Here is a 6240-nt window from a genome sequence, read left to right as displayed (position 1 = left end):
TCTAACCCTAAGAGAGAAAGCTCTCCTAAACTAATTTATTCTATCTAAAATCAAATGTTGATTGAAAGTTTTAGAAAATAACCCTAAAGGGGTATTTATAATACAAGCTAAGAAAATAAAATAAAAGAAAATAAAATAGAAATTCAACTAATTAAAATAAATAAAAATAACAAAACTAAAAAAAATAAAAAGAAAAGAAAACCAAAAATCCCCAATTCCCCCTTAAACCCACGAATCCATCAGACCCCAAATCCCCTTCTCTTCGTGGCTGCTCTGAACTTTCATCACCATCACGCATCATCTTCACCCTTCTCAAAAATCATCATCAAGCATCATCACATCGCAACCGTCGGATTTTCATTAAAAATCACGTGAAAAGCTCGTGATTGACTCACAATTGCGCGCCCGCACAGAAGTCGCACAGCAAGTCGCGTAAAGCTACTACCTCAACTCGATTTTGGACTCCATTTTTTGCGCTTTATGAAAGGGTTGCGCGGCCGCGAGTAGCTACAGCCGAGTAATTGGGTTGGAGATTGGTGGTCGACTGTGGGTGAAGGGCTGGTGGTTGTTAATTAGTTCAGTTGCGTGGTTCAGGTGGATTAAATGGGTGTGCTAATTGAGGTGGTGCGAGTAGGGTGAGGTGGCTGAGATTGGTGGTTAATTGGAGTTTCGGGGTGTTGGTGGTGATTTTGGTGGCTGGTGGAAGGTGCGGTTTATGGGAGCAGGGGAAAGGTGGATGGTGGAGGCGAATTGATGGGTGGTTGATGGTGGAGGTTCGAAGGTGGTTGATGTTAATGTGCTTGGTTGCTGGAGGTGGCTGTGGGCTGGTGTGAGTTGCGGCTGACAGTAGGGGAGTGTTGGTGAGGTGGTGGATTGGTTGCGGCGGTTTGCGCGTGCTGATGTAGGAGGCTGGTGGTTTGCATGGTGGTGATTGGAGGTGTGGGAATGTTGTTGTTGGTGTTGGTGTTGTTGGGGGAAAGCAAGGGAGAATAAAGGTTGATGGTGGAGGTTGGCAGCTGTGGAGGTTGTTGGTGTTGGGTGGATGTGGTTGGGATGGTGGTGCGCTGGTGAATGTGTGGCTAGAGGTGGTTGTTGGGGTGGTGTACGATAGTTAAGGGTGTGGTGAAGGTTTAGGTGGCAGCAACTATGATGGCTTGGAAGGTTTTGAATTGTGAAATTTCACACATGACTCAATCCCGAACACCAAACTTGATTTGAACATGAAAATGGAGCATCAACCTGAACACACCTACAACCAAAAACAATCACAAGGGTAGATTGACATATAAAATAGAATAAGATAAAGATAAAATAAAATAAATTAACTAAAAAAATAAAATCAAAAGAAATTAAATAAAATAAAATAAAGAAAACAAATATGAAAATAAAATAAAATAAGAAAATGAGAGAAACTAGGAGTTATTAACTAAAAATACGAAAATAAACTAAAACCTATTAAAAACTACTAAAATACTCAAAATAAAGATAAAAGACGAGAATAAGCAAATAAAAGAAATAAAGAACAAAATGGGCTAAATTATTGTAAAATAAGCCGGAAAGCGACTCAATAAACACCCTAAAAAGTGACATAAAAGTCACTTATCAAACTCCCCCAAGCTAAACTTTTGCTCGTTCTCGAGCAAATTAACATGAAACACGAGAGAAGGAGAATGATTTATTCAAGCAAATCTAAGACACTAAAGGAGACAAGAATGTACACTAACTCCATTTCGTAGGAATCACGGTCAATTTTAGCAACTAAAGACAAGCCCTTTAAACCCCTAGATCGCCCTAGAGGACGAGTGTGCTCTCGTGAGGGTGTCCTAAGAGTTTAACCCACAAATCTAGACAAAAACCAAGGCAAAATAAAAAGAAAAAGAAAAGCAAACACACACAAAAAAAAAAAAAAAAACAAACACGACCATGACCAACATAACATAGCAAGGTTTAGGAAAACCAATCAAGTTTAAAGGCAGAAAATACTCCATTTGGACTCAAAAAGAAGAGACATGCACCAAAGAATACCCACCTTTCTCAATACAATGAGGGAAAACACGTTCTAAGATGCTCATGGATGAAAGAGACAAACCTAAGTTAAGCATAGAGAACTAGAGAATTCATTCTCCGCCCTAGCCCCATCTAAGACGGTCCACGTTCTCTCCACTAGCTTCAAATCACCCCCTAGTTAGCTCCTCATGATTCCACGAAGGAACCGGTAAAAGATTCAATTTGTTGAATTAGTGGATCATCCCGACATCTCAACTATGCTCTCCATAGGGTTGAAATCTATCTCCCTCCATCGAAATTTGACCTCACCCCTATAAAGTCTAAGGGTCTTAACTAGGGTTGTAACGTAAGGCAAAGGGTTAAGGCGGGGTAAAAATTTGAAAATTTTGGTGATATTTCCTAAGTGAAGCAAAAGGGTGATCAAACCTCAAAAACAAACTCAAGAAATCACCAAACATCAAACAAAAATACCAATAATGTCATCTCCCCCAAGCTTACTCAACACCAACATTCCATAATAATAAAAAAAAAAAAGAAAACGAAGTAATGTCCCCCCCCCCCAAGTCTGAACGAAGCATTGTCCTCAATGCTTAAATTAGGGAAGAAAATGAAACCTTTATATATATATATATATATATATATATATATATATATATATCCTTGCCTTTTTTAACTAAGGACGACTTTTTTGGGGATGCATTTGCTTTATTACACACAATATATACAATTTACTTTCTTGCTTGGTACAAAGAGCATAATTATACTTTCTCATCTTCATTACAACACAAAACAAACTCTCAAACTGAAATGCTTCACAAACTAAGGGTTAGGGAAACAAAAGGTCATAAGGCTTGCATTATGGCTCATAATCAAGAAAGGGAATAGGCTCAAAGGGTTGGCAAGAGTAGAAAATGCAAAATAAAAACAAAATATGTAACAAAACAAAAAGAAGATAAAGAAAAATAAGAAAAGGGTGACCTTTTCCTCCCCTAGAGCTGCTTGGTCACGATCTTGGGAGTTAGAGGACAACACAAGGATTAAGATATGCATAGTCAAGGATCCTAAGCGCCGCTCAACAAAATTGATGGGGGCTTGAACAATTTAAATCTCACAAGGGATGGGAAGTAAGCAAATACTAACTAAAGAGCTTCAAATCCACTATATAGAGAAACACCATCTTGCCACCTTTCTGTGAACTAAGGGTTCAAACGTCCTCAATAGTTCTTAACCTTTCTACCTTAGCTTAAAATTTGTTTATCTCAACCATAAGCACTCTCAAACCAAGTAGGCAATCATCAATTAGGAAGAAAAATATTCTTTAGCACATTATCAAAGCAATCAATTCCAAATGCATGAGCGAATTCGAAAACAAATTCATTTAATCTTGCCATAGTCATGTTTGCCCCAAAAAAAAAAAGAAAACAAAACAAAAGAAAGAGGAAGAAATCAAAAAGGTTCACAAACGAGGCATATAAACCAAATAAGTCCCAATCGTCAAACAATTGATCGTTAGATAACAACATCAACGATCCCAGGTTCCATAGAACCAATGCAAAAAACCTCGAACCATTCAACTTGTTCCTAAACTAAGCACTCAAAGAAAGAGTAAAAGAGTAAAAATAAGAAAGGTCTCACCGGGAGGTTAGCTTAAAAGAATTAAGGAGCATTAAATAGAGTTCACCAAATGTCACTCCGCTCCAAACTTCCAAAAAGAAACCTACAAGGCAAGACAAGACACAAAAGAAAATATTAAAAGAGAACAAAGAAATAAAGCAAAAAGAAAAAGAAAGGAGGGGGAGAAAAAGGGTTAGAAATCCTCCGGGTTGCCTCCCGAGAAGCGCTTGTTTATGGTCTCTAGCTTGACCCTTCACCTCATTCAAGGTGGGTTAAAGAACATCACCCTCATCAACTTGAGGATTGAATCATAGATTCCCCCAAACTTGAGAACTAGAACTCCTTGAGGTCTCACATCACCACAAGGAAAAGGAGGGAATGAATCAAGAGCCAATGGTGGCTCATCTTTTCTCTTTCCCTTCTTCTTGTTGAATCTTCTTCTTTTTTCACTCTTCTTTCTTTTCCTTCTAAAAGGGGGATTGAGCTTGGAATCCTCAATATTAGGAAGGGCAACTTCACCTTCCTCAAGAGATCCTTCAAACCAAGCGGGAACTTCAAGGAAGTAATCATACCTCATTGTCACCTTATCATCACGTGGAGGTAAGCTCTCATTAGCCATCACATCATCGACCACATCAACTCTACATACGCTCACCGCCATAGGGCTCTTCAAAACGACATTCTCAACTAGCCTACAAGGAAAGGGAACCGGGCCTTCAAATTTTTTTGGTTCACTAAAATCAAATGGCTCCTCATTTTGTTCTTGAACCTTCTTCTCAACCACATCATCTACAACCTTGTCCTCCTTGCAAGTTTCTGGTTGATAAGTATGTGAAGGGTTAGTAGATGATTGTAAGGGGAGTTTTGTGGTTAAATGAAGAGAAGAAGTTTAGGCTAGTTGGGAATCAACAATTTCATTGTAAGATTTGATTTCTTGGAATTGTGGAGTGATAGTTTGACGTTGTTGAAGAATTTGGGTTTTTGTGTGTTCGTGTGGGGATTTTTCTTCATACGCTTGAGGACATAGGTCATGATTTTGATCTTGAGAGTTCTCTACTTGGTTGGAAAGGTAGGAAAAGTTTTGGGTTGGTGGATTGAAGAGAGGTCCATCTTGGGGGTAGGAGTTTTCTTTCCTTGGAGGTTGTTGAAGTTGTTGGGATTGAGCTTGGGTTACAAACTCTTTTTCCCTCAAAGTCAAAACTTCACCATGCTTGAGATTGAACTCTCTACAATAGGATGCATCATGATCCGTCCCACCACAACGAGCACATGAGAAATCAATGATTTGTGAAGGTTTTGAACACAAACCAACACTTGAGTTCAACTTGGAAAGACCTTCATTCAAGAGCTCAACTATGTGCTTAAGTTGGCCGACTTTCTCCAACTCATAAAGATCTCCTTGCTTCCCTTGGGACCTTCTTTGGCCTCCCCAAGAATAGCTAGTAGCCACTTCTTCAATTGTAGCTTCAACTTGGCTTTGAGGGATCTTAATCAATTGGCCACCGACACCCGCATCTAGATTGGTCCTTGACATTGGCTCCAAGCCATCATAGAAGAGTCTCATGAGCAAATTACGGTTGAATTCATGATGAGGGCATTCTCTAATCAAATCCTTAAACTTTTCCCATGCTTCCCCGAGAGTTTCATCCGGTTCTTGCTCAAAAGAAGCTATCTTCCTCCTCGTCTTTGCGGTTTGCTCATCGGAAATGAACCTCTTGAGAAAGGCCTTTGCAACTTCCTTCCATGTGGTGAGAGAGTTGGGCTTCAAAAGCTTGAGCCATTTCTTTGCTCTTCCAGTGAGAGATTGCCGAAAGAGATGCATACGAATGTAATCTTCGCTCACATCATTTGTTTGCATCATTGCACACAACTCAAGGAATCGGTCCAAATGCTCAATGGGGTCTTCATTTACGCCTCCGGAAAATTGCTCAATTTGCACCATCCTAGCATATTTTGGATGGATTGTGAAATTAGTCTCGGTGGTCGGGAGAAGTATACCACTCGTGAGCTCATAGATTTTCGGGTTTCCAAACTCCCTAAAAAGAAGGTCATCCTCTCGTCTTGCCATATCTCTCTTTGAATACAACAAAGCTAAGCACACGATAAGCAATGACAAGTAGGATTAAGCAAGCAAAATGAAAGAAAGGAAAGAAAATAAAATGACTCTAACAATAGCAAAAATAAATGTTAAACAAGTAGCTTCCCCGGCAACGGCGCCAAAATTTGATCGCGGGTTAGATAGGTCGTTAAGCTACTACCCTAACCAAATTAATCATTTATAATACCTAAACCTACAGTAAAGTAGTTAGTGGCAAGTAAAGGGTCGAACCACTAGGGAAGCACGCTAATTCAACATCAAATATCACTAATGCAAGAGTGAAAGGGGGATTGTTTTTGTTGGTTTTGTTGAGTAAGAATACTAAAACTACAAATAAACAAGAAGATGATAATTAAAATCAATAGAAAATGACGCTAGGGATACGGGGGTATCCAATATGATTAGAAAGAGGAGAATAATGGTGATTATCATGAAACATATGCCAAAGAACACAAGATTCTACCTAAACAACTCATTCCAATGCAATAGTCTAGGCAAATCAATGAAAGAGGTCTACACTA

At 39.2% G+C, this 6240-nt stretch overlaps 1 non-coding gene across 1 annotated transcript; it reads left to right on the top strand.

Moving 5' to 3' along the window:
* The first annotated feature begins 5201 nt into the window (after positions 1-5201).
* LOC145625669 (small nucleolar RNA R71) lies at positions 5202-5307 on the top strand. The gene has a single exon (XR_014110578.1). It is a non-coding gene; the product is annotated as a small nucleolar RNA R71 (small nucleolar RNA).
* Positions 5308-6240: the final 933 nt, after the last annotated feature.

This window comes from Chenopodium album, chromosome 3 (assembly GCF_948465745.1).
Source record: "Chenopodium album chromosome 3, dcCheAlbu1.1, whole genome shotgun sequence".
Taxonomy (NCBI): Eukaryota; Viridiplantae; Streptophyta; class Magnoliopsida; order Caryophyllales; family Amaranthaceae; genus Chenopodium; species Chenopodium album.
The sequence above is the reverse complement of the archived record's forward strand: the minus strand, read 5'-3'. Positions and strand labels throughout refer to the sequence as shown.